Source organism: Neovison vison, chromosome 8, assembly GCF_020171115.1.
Source record: "Neovison vison isolate M4711 chromosome 8, ASM_NN_V1, whole genome shotgun sequence".
NCBI classification, from domain to species: Eukaryota; Metazoa; Chordata; class Mammalia; order Carnivora; family Mustelidae; genus Neogale; species Neogale vison.
In genome coordinates this window covers 124,636,065-124,654,107 of record NC_058098.1, presented here as the reverse complement: position 1 = coordinate 124,654,107, position 18,043 = coordinate 124,636,065, and the positions used below count along the sequence as shown (strand labels likewise).

Genomic DNA, 18,043 nt, shown 5'->3' with positions numbered 1-18,043 from the left:
AGCGGGGTTGGGCCATGCAGTTGAGAAATGATACACAAACATCTTCCTTTTCTCTCTCTCTCTCTTTTTTTTTTGCAAACACATTTATGTACATTATCTCATTTGACCCTCACAACAACTTGCATAGAAAGGGCGTACATTTTTGGTTCCCATTTTATAGAAGAAATACACGATGAAGAGTAAGAGCTTTGTGTCAAGCAACACAGCTCATGGAGATGTGGGAATAACCCCATCTCCTCCACAGGTAATGACGTGCACTCTGCACCCCTGTAGCCCCCAGACCGCTGCAACCATGCACCCAAGAATGTGTCAGGAGCCTAGCCCCAGGCTGCATCCCAGGGGCCGGGTCACTGCACTTATCAAACGCACAGTGAAGCCTTTCAGAGCATTCCATGAGGACTAAGTGAGAAGGGACACATGTTTAGTGGAAACTGAACTTTCCTTGTGAAGGCTCTGTTACAGTTTTGGAGAAAGCTTGGAGTCATGGGATAACACTGGAAGATTCTAGTTAAAGGGAGCTCCCTGAGATTTGGGCCCTGCTGCCGTTCAGAGCAAGGGAAACTGGGTGTGGTGTACAGTGGGTTTTCTGTGGAAATGAAACTGGGAAAACATAAGTGTGCAAATGAGTTAAACAAAGAGCTTTATCTTTTGGGGTTCTAGCTCAGAAACTCCCCACACAACAGTATCTGCCCTAAGTGTGGTGACAGCTTATTTGCACAAAGCCTTACCTCAATGCTTCAGCCAGTGTGGGCGCTGCACTCACCAGAAATGATTTGTTCTCCATGACTCTTAACTTTGATTTGCAGGAGTACATGTATGTATATTTTGAGAAATTTAAAATATATGTGAAGATAAAAAGTCTAATAAAGCAACCCCATTGATAATTGCTCATACTTTGTCAAGGTCAACCTAAAAATATTGCAGATAAGTGTGAAGACCCCTTTGACCACCAGTCCTGTCCAATCCCAGTCCCTCCTCTCACCCCTTCAGAGGCAATGATTATCAAATATTTTGGGGTGAATTTTTTTTAACCTGTGTGTACATATATAACTACAAATAATATATGATATTCATGCTTTTAAATTTTCATGAATGGTATCATACCATGCATATCATTTTGTAATTTGTTTTCATCACTTAATAGACTTTCTGAGATCTTCCCATGATACAAATGACAGGAACTTTGACCCTTACCTCACATTATATACCAAAACTAACTCAAAAGGGACATACCAAATATAGGAACTAACCCATAAAAACTCTTAGAAGAAAAGATTAGGTGACAGCTTTTTAGATATGACACACAAAGTACAAGCTACAAAAGAAAATAATAAATTGGATTTCATCAAAATTGAAAATTTTTTCAAAGGACACCTTAGGAAGGTAAAAAAAACTCAAAGAATGGGAGCACATTTTTGCAAATCATCTATCAGATGAGGGGCTTGTATCTAGAATATGGGAAGAACTCTTAACACTCAATAATAAAAGGATAAGTAACCTAATAAAAATGGACAAAGGGCCTGAAAAGATGTTTCTCCAAAGAAGACATACAAATGTCCAATAAGCACATGAAAAAAAATGCTTGACAACATGAACCATCAGAGAGATGCAAATCAAAACCACAATGAAACATCACTTCACACCCGCTTGGATGGCTACAATAAAAAGACAGATAATAACAAGTGTTGACAAGGATGTGGAACATCCTTGCATGCTTGCATGCTGCTGGTAGGAACAGAAAATGGTGCATTCCTGTTGGCTTTAGAAAGCAGTCCGGCAGTTTCTCAGCAAAATTAAACATGGAGTGCTATTCAACACAGCAATTCCACTTCTACGTGTACATACCCGAAAACATAGGTCTACACAAAAATTTGTACACAAGTGTTCATAGCAGCATTACCTGTAACAGTTGAAAAGTGGAAACAATCCAAGGGCCCATCAACGGATGAATGATTTAAATAAAAATGCTCGAAACAGTTGACCCTTGAACAACATGGATTTGAACTGCACAGTCCACTTAAATGTGGATTTTATAAAGAAATACAGCCCAGCCCTGTATATGTATTTTCTTTATGATTTTCTTCAACATTTTTTCTTCTCTGGCTCACTTTATTGTAAGAATACATATAATACATATGACACAAAATATGTATTAATGGACTATTTTATGGGTAAGGCTTCTGGTGAAGAGTAGGCTATTAGTAATTAAGTTTAGGGGGAGTCCAGCGTTAGAGACAGATTTCTGACTGTGCAGGAGGTCAGTACCCGTCACATCCCCACCACTGTCCAAGGGTCAGCCAAATAGGATTTGGTACATAAAGGAATGAAGTACGGATGCACGCTACAAAATGGACAAAACCTGAAGAGATTATACTAAATGAAATAAGCCAGTTACAAAAGACTGAATATTGTTTGATTACATTTATATGAAATGTCTACAATAGGCAAATCCATAGAGACAGGAAGTAGAGTAGTGGTTGCCTGGGGATAGGGGCCTGGGAGAAATGAGGAGTGAGTGCTGATGGGTATGGGGTTCTTTCAGAGGGCCATGGAATGTTCTAAAGTTGACTGTGGTGATTGCTGCACAATTCTGTGAATATAGTAAAGACAACTGTATTTTAGGCTTCAAAATGGTGAATTGTATATAGTATGTGAACTATATCTCAGTAAAACTGTCATTAAAAAGATACCACTAAGAAAAATAAAAAGATAAGTCATAGACTGGAAAAACATATTTATAAATTATATCTGATAAAATTGTGGGTCTTTGTAATGATTTTTTTTTAATTTGACACCAAAAAGCAAAGGAAACGAAACAAAAAATAAACAAGTGGGACTACATCAGAAGTGAAAAGCTTCTGTATAGCAAGGAAACCATCAATGAAATGAAAAGCAACCTGCCAAATGGGACAAAATAGCACCTATAATAAGCAGTTAACATCCAAAATATATAATGAATTCATACAACCCAACAGCAAAAACCGACAACAAAAAAATCCAATCTAAATTAGATTTAATTTTTTAAATTAAAAAATGGATGGAGAAGGGGCGCTTGGGTGGCTCAGTAGGTTAAGCATCTGCCTTTAGCTCAGATCATGATCCCAGGGTCCTGGGATCGAGCCCCACATTGGGTTCCCTGTTCAGTGAGGAGCCTGCATCTCTCTCTTCCCCTCACCCTGCTTGTGCTCAACCTCTGTCAAATAAAGAAATAAAATCTTAAAAAATAATGGACAGAGGAACCAGGCATTTCCCCAAAGTTATACAAATGGCCAACATGTGTATGAAAAGGTGCTCAAAAGTCTTGAATTATCAGGGAAACATAAATCAAAACCACAATGAGATATCACTTTACACCTGTGAGGATGTTATCAAAATGATAAGAGATACACACTGGTGAAGATATGCAGAAAAGGGAACCCTGTGTACTACTGGTGGGAAGGTAACCTGCGGCAGTCACTACAGAAAACAGTATAGAAATTCTTCAAAAGATTAAAAGAAAATGAAAACAGGATCTAGAAGAAATATCTGCATTCCCACGTTCACTGCAGCACTATTCATAGTAGCTAAGATGTGGAAACAGTCTAAGGGTCCATCCCAGATAAATGGCCAAACAAGAGGTGGCAGATAGGTACAATAGAATATTATCCAACCATGAGAAAGAATGTTCTGTTGTTTGCGACAATATGGATGGACCGTGAGGGCATTGCACTAAGTAAAATAAGCCAGACAGAGAAAGACAAATACTGCATGGTCTCACTTATGGAAGCTAAAAAGAGTCAGACTCATAGAAACAGAGAGTAGAAAAGTAGTTGGGGCCAAGGGTTGGGGGAAATAGGAAAAGGTTGGAGAAAGGGTACAGACTTTCAGCTGTAAGATAAATAAGGTCGGAGGATGTAATGTAAAGCATGTCAACTATAGTTGGTAACACTACTGTCTAGCTGAAATCGGCTAGGAAGGTAAAACTTCAATGTTCTCACATACATAAAAAGATAAATATGTGAGGTGATGGATATATTAATTATGTAGATAGAATCCTCTCACCACGTGTGTGTGTATCAAGTCACCCCAATATCCCTGTAAATATCTTACAAGTTCATAGGTCAAGAAAGCAGAAATGGAAAAAAAAGAGAGAATAAACAAACAAAAAACAAACTTGTATCCAGAACATATAAAGAACTCTTAGAGCTGAATAAGAAGAAGATAACCCAACTGTGAAACAGGCAAAGATTTGATTAGATGGTTCACTGAAGATGACGTAAAAATGGGCCAATAATCACATGACAAAGGCTCAAAAGAGGAGCCAAGAGGGAAATGAAAATTGAAATGATGGTGAGATATCACTTATCTACTGAAATAGCGACAACCAAAAAGACTAACAGATGTGGGAAAACCGAAACTCTTATACATTGCTGATGGGACTGTAAAATGCCACAGCTACTCTGGAGAACAGTTTGGCAGCTTCTTAAAATGGTAACGTAAACCTGCCATATAACCCAGCAACCTCACTCCTGGGAATGGGCCCAAGAAAAATGGAAACATATGCCCACCCAAACCTGTACACAATGCTCATGAGCTACAGTCTAATAGGCCCAAAGTGGAAAAAACCAAAAGTTGACTGACTTGGTGAGTCGATGGACGGAATGTGGTTGAACCATAAAATGGAGGACTGTGACATCTCTTTGTGCTATTCTTTTTTTTTTTTTTTAAAGATCTATTTATTTATTTATTTGACAGGCAGAGAGAGAGAGAGAGAGAGAGAGAGAGGAGGAAGTAGGCTCCCCGATGAGCAGAGAGCCCGACTCAAGGCTTCATCCCAGGACCCTGGGATCATGACCTGAGCAAAGGCAGAGGCTTTAACCCCCTGAGCCACCCAGGCACCCCTCTTTGTGCTATTCTTGCTATTGTTTAACTTTTATAACAATTTCCCACTGATAATTAAATATGTTCTATCTTGTGAAATACTTTTTGTCAGTGCTTATGGAACATGTATTATTCATTATTTTTTCAGGGTATATATCTTTCTTTCCAACATCTCAGGAATCTGGTTTTGTTTAGAGAACATTATCACATATTAATCATTGTATTTTGGGGAACCAAAATACACCTCCACCTTTTACCCTGTAACTGCCACCATGCCTTGCTTTTCTGGCCATTTTGGGTGAAGAAGGAGCAAATAATAAAGTATAACATGCACTCTGGTTTGCAAAGTGTTTTTGAACAGCCAGATCTGGCAGTTCCAGCCCCAATCCAAACAAGATAATGAAGCTGGGAGAGAGAATCTGCAGAAAAGCAAGAACGTCCATGCAGTGGCCTGGCTATGTAGGAAAGTCCTATGAGCCAGCAGTTCGGGAGATCTAGACGTGATGGACACTGGCAAAGCCAGGGTCTTTCTTGGGCCTCCAAGAGCTAAGAGGCACAGAATCAATCAAGTTCATTGCCTGGGTTGCTTGGACAGCATCAAGGAAGGACCCCATGGACCCCAGCAGCTGATGGTTTTCCAGCTGCAAAGGCAACAAGCCTAAAGTTGTCTCTCAGTCACGGAGGAGTGAGAGCCTCACTGAGATCATGCGTGTGCCTTGGCTTCTCGGGGAGCCTATGAACTCAGCTGCCTCAGTTGCGGGGTGAGGAGTGCTGCCTGTGAGAACCAGGCCTGGCCGCAAGCAAAGGACATGACTGTTTCAGCACAGATCAAGTTGCAGCCACAGACACTCCTCCCCTGATGCCACGGCACCAGCACTAGTCCCCCAAGGCATAGCACCCATCTCGGGAGCAGGAAGAGGGATAAGAATCTGGGATGAGTGGCTTCAAGTTGGTCTGGAAACGCCCAGACTGTGAGCACTCAAGAGGGAAACGAAGTCCTGTTAAAGATTTCTTTTGGGCTTACCTGAGTGTGCAGCCTGTGAAATTCACACTCATTTCACTGTGTGACAGTCGTCTGTCGTCCCCGCAGAGGGAGGGCCAACCCAACATCGAGCATGTGACAACTATTCAATAAAACTCACTCAGTGAGATCTGGGCCAGGCACCGCTCCCTGAAGCATGAATGTTAGAGTCCTGAGACCCAAGATGAATGACTAGGTTGCTTTTTAAGAACATGAAACTGAACCTCTGCAATATTTTGATAAGAAAATGGTGACGGGCGATGAGGCCGAAGGGATGCCCGGGGTGAGCAGCCACATGTGGCTGAAGCTCTAGGATCAGGAAATGAAACTACTGCCCACCATCAGCTTCAAAATAACAAGGCCCGGGGCACCTGGGAGGCTCAGTGGGTTAAGCCGCTGCCTTCGGCTCAGGCATGATCTCAGGGTCCTAGGATCGAGTCCCGTGTCGGGCTCTCTGCTCAACAGGGAGCCTGCTTCCCTCTCTCTCTCTCTCTCTCTGCCTGCCTCTCTGTCTACTTGTGGTTTCTCTCTGTCAAATGAATAGGTAAAATCTTTAAAAAATAAAAAAAATTAAAAAAAATAACAAGGCCCTCTTCCTGGGATCGGCGCCCAGGACGTGCCTTCTAAGGAAGCTGAAGAACAGATTCCAGAAGGTGTCTCCATTCAGAGCAGGAGAAAGAGAAAGGTGAAGACTGCTGGGAAGGCACGATTTCCCCCTACAGATGTCAAGCACCAGCCCTCGGCTTCAGGGCCACATTGGTTTACAACAATGCTGGGCTGGAGCTGTCCAGAGCCTTCTGTGAATTCTGGCTCCAGCAGAGCAACCCCAGTGCGGGATCCTGGTGAGCCAGTAAGTCACAGCTGGCCTGAGGCAGGCACAAATCACGGCCAATCGATGTGCACACACTTCAGTCAGACCCAAGGCCACAGCTTCAGGAAGGCCTGGAGACTAGGGTTTTTCTTGAAGGAGGTATACGATGGCACAGGGATGTCCGTGACTATCGCTGGCTGGTTTAGATAGAAAGTGAAAGGACAGGCGACAGTTGCTTCAATCTACAGAAGGGCTTGCACTCTCCCTTCCCTGAAGGCCTGCCAGAAGCTCTGTGCGCAGCACGGAGCAGCTCCTGCTGCGTCTCCCAGGCGTTTGCTTCATGGTCCTGTCCTCTGGGGTCAGATTAGGTCTTCCTGCGATGTTCCCCAGAACTCTGAACAGCATTAACCTTGCCTCTCAAATTTTATCTTCCTTACCATTGTGCTTAGCACATGTAAATGCTTAATAAATGTTTGTTAAATGACAATGAGATGGATCACATTTCTGACCCCTTTTCTTCAGTAATGGAAAGTGGGAACGTAGCCAGAGCAGGCAACAGTCTCCAGGGAGCACTAAATCTATCAGTCATCGATGAAGCTTTGTGTGAGATACTTAACTAGATGAGTAAATGTGGCGGGCAGACCTCTGAGACGGCCTCCGATGACCTTGCCCCCCCTGTCACACTCCTGGGGAGTCCCCTCTCCTTGCATACTGGCTTGGCGCAGTGACTGCTGCTCCAGGGTCAGGTGAATGGGATGTCACTTCTGTGATTAGCTTTTAGAAGACTGTGACTTATATCTTGCCCACATACTCTCCTTCTCCCTCCTGCTTGTTCAGTCTAACGAAGTCAGCTGCCACCTTGTGAGCTGCCCTGGGGAGAGGCCCACGTGACAGGAAACGGAGGCAGCCTCCAGCCACCAGCTGGCACGGAGGCCCTCAGTCCAGCAGCCCTCGGAGAATCCTGCCAACAACCCTGTGAGTTGTTGAGCCTTGAGATGCCTGTAGCCTTATAAGAGACCCTGACCCTTAGCTTATCCTCACCTGGACTCTAGACCCAGAGAAGTTGTGAGGTAATAAATATTTGTTCTACAAAGTCGCTAGGTTTTGGGGTAAGTTGTTGTACAACAACAGGTGACTCATATGCCCAGGCTGATTTTCTTTTCTTTCTTTCTTTTTTTTTTAAAAAAGATTTTATTTATTTATTTGACAGACAGATCACAAGTAGGCAGAGAGGCAGGCAGAGAGAGAGGAAGGGAAGCAGGCTCCCTGAGATCATGGACTCAGGGATGCGGGGCTCGATCCCAGGACCCTGAGATCATGACCTGAGCTGAAGGCAGATGCTTAACCTACTGAGCCACCCAGGTGCCACCCAGGCTGATTTTCTTCTTCATACATGGGGCAGTCCCACCTGAAGGACATTTGATTGAGAAAGAATGGGAGGGAAGGTTTCGGAATATGGGAGACCAAGACCAGAGACCCTCGTGAAAGGCCAGACACCCAGGAAGGAGGACTATGGGTGAGAACAGAGGCAAGGATATATAATCAAAAAACATTTTACCTGATCCAAGAATGTGCCTAAGTCCCCGAGCAAAAGAGCTTGTCCTGCTCTTGGACAATAATCACAGCTTTGCCAATAATCACTAGCCCTGGAGACGATTCCTCACGGCAAATTCAATGACCCGGAAGAGGAGGGAAAGCTGCGGGCTCAGAGATGGAAGCCTAGCTCTCTCCATCGCTTTGGGGCGGACACATAAGGAGGTGGAGTGGTTCAGCAAGCAGGGCATGGCCTAGACGTTGGGAGACCTGGGATTTCCTTTGCACTGTACAGCACATGCATTTTAATTTTTCTGGGGCGCATTCTTCTCATTTATAAACCAAGTGGCATCAAGTAGATGATCTCTCAAGTATTTTTCAGATTTAAAATTCTATGATTCTGTATGATTCTGTATGATTTTGCCAAGTTACCTCATCTCAGAAATGTCAAGTCATCATGGCTTTGCTTTGGTCACGATCACGCTGCCGTCTCAGGGTCATGGACGGCATGTTCTCTAGCGAACCTACACTTCTCACGTGTGGAGTCAGTACCCGAGATGCTGCCCTAGGCTCACGCGAACGAAGCCTGTGAGGGGGGGGGCAGTGACTGTGAGGAGGACGAGACCCGCTCAAAACAGAGTTTCAATAGGGCTGTCCTAGTTACACGGCCACAGGCTGAAGGGCAGAGAGCGCACAGGGGTTGAGCAGCACTCGGCACACTGACACAGCCACCGATGACCCAGGTTAGGGTCCAGGCCAGACAGATACACCCCAAATCAAGCTGGAGCACTACACTGAAATTTCACCTTGTCTCAAAAGCACAGATTGGGTTTTACATTCAGGCAGACAGGACCCCGCCATGAAGAATGCCAAGCACTCCACTCACCCGAAAACCCAATCTAAAATAAATGGCACAGTAGGAGGCTGGGTGCAGCATCACGACTGGAACCTTGAGGTTATGGGGAACCTGAGAATCACGCAGGAATCAGTAAAGGCAGAGGAACTAGTCCTGGGGTTTCAGGGAATGGGGATAAGCTGTTCAATGCAGGTATGAAACAATCTGGTGCCACCTGTTGGAGCTGCCAGGAGAGGGGCAATTAGCCTGCGGAATCTAGGGAAGGTCTGCAAAATGCTACTTGGTGTTTGAAGGCTTCCTGATGCAAGGACCATGGGATCGTGTTTGTTTTTTTTTAAGATTTATTTATTTATTTATTTATTTATTTGACAGACAGAGATCACAAGCAGGCAGAAAGGCAGGCAGAGAGAGAGGAAGGGAAGCAGGTTTCCCGCTAAGAAGGGAGCCCGATGTGGGGCTCAACCCCAGGACCCTGGGATCATGACCTGAGCCGAAGGCAGAGGCTTTAACCCACTGAGTCACCCAGGCGCCCCAAGGACTGTGGGATCTTGTTGTAACATAACCTATAACAAAGACCAGAATGCAGCTTGGGCCAGTCACCAATAACTCAACACAATAAATGCCCTGTAACTCAGGTTCTCTGAATACTGAGATCCCTTGTAGTTGGAAACAATTCTGCTGGAAATACAGACCTGGAGAAATATTACAATCTGACACGCTCTCTGGTCTGCTGGCTTGTCTACTTCTAAACTGGCAAAGTCTCTGAGAACCTGAGAAAACCTGAGGTATCACATCCTAAGAAAGGGACTCAGAAATTGTGCTTATAATTTCAGAACATTCATGACCCCAAGAAAAAGCCTCTTTTTTTGGTCCAACACTCACTCATTTTATATTTGAAGAGACTGAAGCCTAGAGAGGTCACGGGGTTCCAAATAAATGAGCAGAAAGGCTAAGACTGGTACCTGGGTCTTCTAATTGCCTCGAAATCCAAGGCAGAGCATACTGTTGCTGAGGCCAGAAGGAACATGGATTAGTGGGAGACCCCTCAGAACTAAAGCTAACCACAATCTTCAACAGGATAATTAATTTCCAATAAAGGTGAGAAATGTGAGAAGGGAGAGTACAGTGATTATGACTTAGTCTCTTGTCTATGACACAAATCTCATACTGGAGCCAAAGCAGGTACAGAGAATGCCAAGGAGGTGACGTGAGGACACCGTGAGCAGAGACAGGAGCTCACAGGCTGTGGCAGAGAGAGCCGGCTGCAGAGGGAGAAAGCCACTGCCTTCAGCAGGAGAACGATGTGCACCAGGCTCAGCTGTGCTTGGACATCCCCAGCACGGTGCTGGGCACACAGTAGGGGCTCCATAAATACTATCTCCTTCCCTTCTTCTTCATGGAAGAGGTATGAATTTGGGGTGCCTGGGTGGCTCAGTGGATTAAGCATCTGCCTTTGGCTCAGGTCATGATCTCAGAGTCCTGGGATTGAGTCCCGCATCAGGCTCTTTGCTTGGTGGGGAGCCGGCTGACCACCCCCCCCATCTACTTGGGCTCTCTCTATCTGTCAAATAAATAAATAAAATCTTAAAGAAAAAAAAAGAGGCATGAATTTTTTCCTATCTCCCTCGTACACATTACAGCCGGATAATCAAGCCCCCAGTGGCTTATGGCAAAAAGCCTGATTTGGAGTTGTTGCCCTCTCTCTGGAGTGTTGACAACTGTATCCTCTGCGCGCGGGCACGCGCACACACTCACACACACACACACAGCCCAACCTGAAACTCTCATGGTAACAGAAGGAGACACTTTAGTCTCCATCTCCCTCTCTCTCTCTCTCTCTCTCTGACTCATGGATACCTGCCAGGTAGCAGATGGCCTTTGTGGACAATTACCTTCATTTTGCTGCAGTGTATTTAAATTAAACAAACTGGCCTCTTTGCTGCCGATTTTTGGAGGCTCTCTCAGGAAAACAACAGCAAAACACACCAAAAAACAAAAACAAAAACAATCCCGAGGGAAAGGAGACGTAAGTCTGAAATTTAGGGGAGGCAGCCCTGACGGCGGAGAGAAATGGGATGTTTGAAGAATGAACTTTGCATGGGTTTTTTTCCTTCAAGAAAAGGTAACCAGAGCCCACACGCTATTTGGAACCGGTGTTGGTGGCGGCTCCGCTGGAAAATCCTCATCCAGTGTGGAAGTGAGGAGAGAGCGGGCCCGTCCTGCCGCAGGCCTGGAAATAACCGCCTCATGGGCACCAGGGATGGAAGTGAGCAGACAGGACAGGGGGAGGTGCAGGAGCCGAGAAAGACATCCCCGCGGCAGTGAGCAAAGCAGCGGCTGTGCCTCCCTTCGGGGTGAGACAGAAACAGCTCTGGAACACGCCGGGAGACCTCATCTTAGCAAAGGCTGCCTGCAAGCCGATAGGTTGTAAAGGTAAATTCTGCTTCTCAACACCACAGAGAAGAGCTGTCTAGTTTTATGATCTCTTTTCTTCCCACCATTATGCCACGAACATACACAGGTGTGTATGGAAGGACAGGATGGCGCCACCAAAATGTCAGCCACGAAGTCCCTCTGTCCCACATCACTCCGGGAAGCTCAGGCTTACAGAGAGCCTGACCCTAGCTCTGGTGGCCGTGGGGTCAGCTGCTGCAGACAGGGAGGAGTGACTGGAGCACTGCTGGAAGCTTCTGGATTGACGATGGACAAAAGAAGGTTATTTCTTGATCTTCATGATTCTGTCCCTAGTCAAGTTAAACTAAATTATGCAGAAGATGAAGCTTTCCTTGAGGCTTGGGGCGGGGGGTGAGGGGCAAGTGTCTAGCTATCTTTCTTAGCAGAAGGAAGAATGCATACTAAGTTGCAGAGACAAAGAACAACCTACTAAAACTCACCATAAACCTCAAGATCAAAAGAAGTTGAAATTTAAACTTTCAGATAGGGAAGCTCATAAATTCTGAGACCAGATTACCCTCTTTCTGTTTGTTTCTCCTCGTCTGTCCGGCTCTGCTTGAAAATGGTATTCCATTAGCTCTCACCGCAGGCTTTTCAAGTCAGCTCTTGGTGAAATGATCAGGGACCCCAATGAGGGGAAAATCCCTATAAAATGAATACCAAACACTCAGATCACATGATTAGAAACAAAAAGAGAATAGACTGCCAGGAGAGAATGGTCCTTATTCAGACAGCTAAATCAGTGATCAGGCAGGTACCCAGAACCTATCCGTGATATTTTAAAATTCAGTGAGTCAAATGTAAATGTTACTTTCAGGAATGCAAAACTTGCGTGGGGAGGTCTGGCACCCTACTCACACCACCATCCTTTGCTTCTCCCTGCCCTATATAGCACAGTGGTTAGAGCCCGGGATCTGCAGTTATAGGTAGACCTAGTTTGGATGCCAGCTTTGCCATTTACTAGCAGTGTGATCTCGGGTAACTTACTTAACCTTTCCACACCTCATATTCTCCGTACGCTACATGGATAATATCTTTACAGGCTGGTGTGGATAGACATGAGATGCTTCACACACGGGCTCAGTAGAACCCTACCTGCCATTGTGCTACTTTGGAAGGTGCTGGGAGGTTACAAAGGGGCAAAGTCTCTGCTCCCAGCAGGCTCACAGCCCCCCGGGGTTAGCATACAAAGGAAGGTGGGATCCGTGCCTCAGTGGAGGCCCAAAGGACAAGCACAGAAGCGAAAGAGTGTAACTCTGACCTTCTGCAACAGGGTAAGGTTTCACAGAAGAGGTGGCATCTGAGAGTATCTTGAGTATCATTTCAATTGGCAGAAAAGTCTCAGGAAGGGCAATCCAGGTGAGGAAAGGGCATGAATACAGGGGGATGGGCTGGGAGAAGAGGCTGCGGGCGGGGGGAAAAAGAGGGGGTGGTTAGCATGTAGGGAGCACAAAGACATATGGTAGGAAAGAGAAGTGTGGGCCACCATGATCCAGGGCCTTAAAAAATGGTTGCCTAGTTTATTTACTAGGCCGGAGATGGGCAAACCGCGGCCCACGGCCAAATCCGGCTCACCGCCACCTCTTTTTTACAGTCCACGAGCTAAGAATGGTTTTCACATTTTGAAACAGTTACATTTTAAGTGGTTATATAAGTACCTACATAATATCTCTGATTCGGTTTACTCAGTGGGTTAAGCCTCTGCCTTCGGCTCAGGTCATGATCTCAGGGTCCTGGGCTTGAGCCCCATGTCGGGCTCTCTGCACAGTGGGGAGCCTGCTTCCCCCCATCTCTCTGCCTGCCTCTGCCTACTTGTGATCTGTTGAATAAATAAAGAAAAATCTTTAAAAAAAAAACAAACAAACCAACCAAAAACTGCTTGTTGAGCCCTGCTGGGGGCAGTGGCACAGGGAGCTAGGGAGCTAATAAGGAAGGTTCCTGAGGAGACCACAGCATGGCCAGTGCCGTGTGTGTCTAGGAACCTGGTTCTGGCACAACGTGAAGGAGGGGCTGGGCAGCCAGAGACAGGACACAAGGAGCCCCATGTGGAGGCTCTCCCAACAGATCAGAGGCCAGATGATGGAGACTGGAATGAAGGAAGGTGGTAGGAACTGGAAAGAGAGACACAAGCAGGCTTTTGGAGTAAAAAAGCAAGCGTGCAGAGGAGCAGAAGCCTGGAGAAGGTGCGTGGACACAGAGCACTGGCAGGAAATATGGACAGAGGAGTGATTTTCTGGGAACATGTCTGGAAATCCTCCACCATCCAGTCAGTATCTAAGCCTCAGACTCAGGGATTCTGAGAATGCCTCAGGGCTCAGGCTGGTGTCACAGAGCAAGGCTCTCTGGGCTCAGGGCAGTGCTTCTTAACTGGCAGTAATTTCATCTGCAAGGACCTGCTTGGTGGGGCGACAGGAGCTACCGCTGGATTTTAGTAGTAGGTGGAGGTCAAGGGTGTTGCTAAACACCCTGCAATATATAGGTCAGCCCCTCCCCCGCCACCGCCCCCCACCCCCTCTGGCCCCCAGCAGTTATCTGGCCCACAATTCCATGGTGCTGAGGACAAGAACCTGGCTGAGGGTGAAACTGTCTTCTTTTCCCCAGTGGCGGGCTGCTTGGAAGAAAGCATAGGTCACCCACAGCCTCAGGTTAGCTTGGGACCTTCAAGGGGCCCAAGAGTAAACTCTCACATGTTCTGCACATTTGGAAGGTGTCCCGGGCTGGGCCAGCTACAGGCCTCATGGTCTCCCAGGTTCTCTCTTGGTCTCCCAAGGTCCGAGCTGGTTAAGTACAGGAGTTGAAATTTGAAATGTGAAAGCAATGAATATATAGTGAGTGTTATGTGTATCTAAATTAGTAAGAACACATAATAATAAAAGTACTGAAGGATTTATAAAAAAAAAAGATAGATAGATAAGCAGACAGAGCGCTAACAGTACCGAGAGGGTTATAGTTCGTTGGCTCACAGAGCAGTAGGGAGCTGGCACAGGTCCTTGTTATTATCATTATTTTTAAAAGATTTTATTTTATTATTTATTTATTTTTAAAGATTTTACCTATTTATTTGACAGACAGAGATCACAAGGAGGCAGAGAGGCAGGCAGAGAAAGAGGAGGAAGCAGGCTCCCCACTGAGCAGAGAGCCCGATGTGGGGCTCGATCCCAGGACCCTGGGATCATGACCTGAGCCGAAGGCAGAGGCTTTAATGCAGAGTCACCCAGGCGCCCCATAGATCCTTGTTAAAGGTACCATGTTAGCAGCAGTTAACTGTCTCTCTGCACTGCCTCTAATTTTATAAAACATGCTTCTACTTTCTTTTCCTCTCTTTCTCTCGTGCTTCCTCCTTCCAGCTCCCTCCCTTACGCCTTCCTCCTTCTCCCCACCCCACCACCTTTCTTTTAAAGCTTCCAGTCATCTATCCTACACGGCCAAATTCCAGTGATTCCACTTGCCAGTGGTTGGCAGCAAGTGGCGGAGAGCGCAGAAGTCTCCTGCACCCTTTATATCGCACTTCTTTTGGCTGGAACTAAGCAGATGTTCATCTCCCTTAAGGACTCTAGGCCAGAAAGCTCCCTACCTTGGCATCATGGATAACGTGGACCAGCAAAACCAGTCTGAGATCAGCCTGTAAGACCCCAGAGACAGGTACAGCATCGGGATTTGATGAAATGCCTACAGAGTCTCTCAAAGTGAAGGGTCATCGATCCAATCGCGAACCGAGAGAGGATGCTGGGGTGAGGTCTAACAGCAAGAGAGCGCTGGGGATTCCCCTCCTCCTGCGGAAGGCTGAGAATCCCAGAGATAAGCCAAAGGAGAGGCCTTCATGGGAGTAGCTGATGCTTTCTTAGGATACTTTCTTTTGCCTGGAAGAGTGGGAGGTAGAAGGCTGGCATGAGGCAATGCTGAGCGAGGAGCTGGTTACCGAAAGAAAGCCAGACAACCCAATGAGGCCGGAGGGTTTCAAAGTCACAAAAGGAGACACCAGTTTAATGAATCCTGTTGGTTTTCTTAGACCCTTCTTGATTTACAGCCTTTCCGCACTATACCGACGTGTATCAGGGATGAAAGGACCAAAGGGTTGTGAAGTTGAAGTTTACAGATGAGGAAACAGGCTTGTAAAGGCAATGCACATGTTCAGATAGAAAAGAAGTGAGGTTTTGTCAAGAAGGTCTATGACTTAGAAGAGCAACCCACTCACATACAATTCAATACGGCAGATTAAAGATCTGGTCCCTTCTCCTTCATTGGTTGAAACCAAAGGGGGCTGGGGTTGGACAAAACAAAGCCTATCGTTCAGAGCTGTCTATACTGAACATTCTTTTTTCAGGATTGCTGATAATTTACTGATTGTCAAATCCAAAGTCTTCCTTATATTATTGTCTTATTAACCTTCTCCCTCTTGAAACTTCCTGAGCTTTCACAAGAACCCACAATCCTACCCTTCCCACCTCTTCTTTCTTCCTTTTCTCTACTACAGTTTCCCCCCCCCCAAGGCTCATGTTTATGGTTTCAGTCCTAATTTTATAATGAAGACCTCCAAATCTACAACGCCAGCTGTGTATTTCCACTGAGATTCCAGTTGCACATCCCAAATACACAGCAGATCAGACAAAAACGCCCGGCTGCCTGCCTGATCTTTGGAAGTCAGTATGGTCAAAATCAGGTCAAAGTCCCCTTCCTGCCCCAGATCATCTCCCCTTTTCACTCCCTCAGTCACTGTACCCATCATTTTCCCAGGTCCTCAGGCTCAGAACCTAGAAAAGTCATCTTCTACTTTGTCTTTTCTGTCAATGCTTTCCTGAGACTCAGATTCTGGGAGAGACAGTATGTCCCAGGGATTCAATGGTCTTCCAGTGGGAGAACAATTTCTCCAGCTTGATGTGTAGAAAATTTTCCTGGAGACCTTGGAGGATAGTTTTCACATGTTGTATGCATTCTGGCCATGAGAGAAAAAGACAGAAATATAGTACAGAAGGGAAATAAAAAAAGCAGGAAATCTCTCAGTCTGTCATTGATGAGGGGGATGGAAAACACTGGGGATGCTGTAAAGACTCAAAGTTATTTCCGCCTATATCCTCAGACTAAACTCCTGGTATGTGCTCAAGGAGTTTTGGGGGAGTGAAATACAAATACTTACTTTTTTTTTTTTTTTTAAGATTTTATGTATTTATTTGACAGACAGAGATCACAAGTAGGCAGAGAGGCAGGCTGAGAGAGGAGGAAGCAGGCTTCCTGCAGAGCAGAGAGCCTGATGCGGGGCTCGATCCCAGGACCCTGAGACCATGACCTGAGCCGAAGGCAGAGGCTTAACCCACTGAGCCACCCAGGCGCCCCACAAATACTTACTTTTAATATTGTAATGATATTTCCTCTTTTTGGGAAAAAAATGGAATAAAAATAAAATAACAAACTACCAGATTCCCAGAGTGAGTAGAGGAGCCAAGACTGATGAATGAGCCCACTCTGGGGACTCTCACAAGGCCATCTATGTGCAGTTAGCACATCAGATAGTCTAGGCAGACTAGGACTGGGACCCAGGCTAAAGGTCTGTGGCAAAGTCATGTAGGATATTACACTGATCTTTGTTTACCAAAAGACATCTGTGGAGTTTGCACTGAGGGGGACAGCAGTGGTGCCTGTGGTTCAGGGTATCACTGACCTGGCTGTGTTTCTGTATTTAAGGTATCATGCCAACAGTGAAATAATGTCGTACTCTCTGAGGATGGTATTTCTGTAGGATTTCTCTCATGATCCTCCAAAAGGCCAAGTTCACTGCCTTGAACATATGTAGTAAGACGCTGCTGAATAAATAAATGAATGGCAATTCTGTGCCTTGGGGTAGAAGTAGACTCAGTTTCTACTTCAGAGTACGGTGGGGTCCAAGAGTCCAGAAGATTTAAAGGCATGTGAATCTGAATTACTTCCGAATGAGTTTGTGTCCAAAGGTTAAGTGAAACAAGAGGGGAAATGGTCCATGAACACATCAAGGGATTCACCAATAATCTCTTTAATGGACAAAGGAAGTTTTCATTTGTTTTTGGGCAGAGTTTTTTAAAAAGTACCTTCTCTTAAACTTACAAAGTTAATATTCATGAGGTTTTTAGAGTCCTCACAGAGCAACCATGGCTCACTAAATATTGAGTGGCTTTCCTCTGAGGCTTATCTGGGGCAGCCAGATCAGAGATGCCGGCTTCTAAGAGCCAGCCCACACCGTGCTTTCTTTAGTGCAGTTGGAGTGGGTTATTCGTCTGATCCTGGAAATCAGAAAGGGCATGGGGCAAGATCCCACTTGACATCCCAACTTACTGAAGTAAAAAGAGAGGTTCCAAGTGTGGCAATGCTCTAAGAGTAGAATCCCCAAGATTCCTCTAATTACAGAATTTTCAGAGTCCCATTTATAAATCTCTGGACCATTACCGTACTACTAATGCGGATCAGGGCCACCTGCCCCCCGGAAGCCCCTTATCCTTATATGTTACTATCTAGAGTTAGAGTCTCCAAGCCTGATAGT

At 45.6% G+C, this 18,043-nt stretch overlaps 1 protein-coding gene across 7 annotated transcripts in view; it reads right to left on the bottom strand.

Annotated features, from left to right (window-relative positions):
- DTNB (dystrobrevin beta) overlaps positions 1-18,043 on the bottom strand; it is a 232,458-nt gene that overhangs the window by 10,349 nt on the left and 204,066 nt on the right. The gene's annotated exons all lie outside the window — the stretch shown is intronic.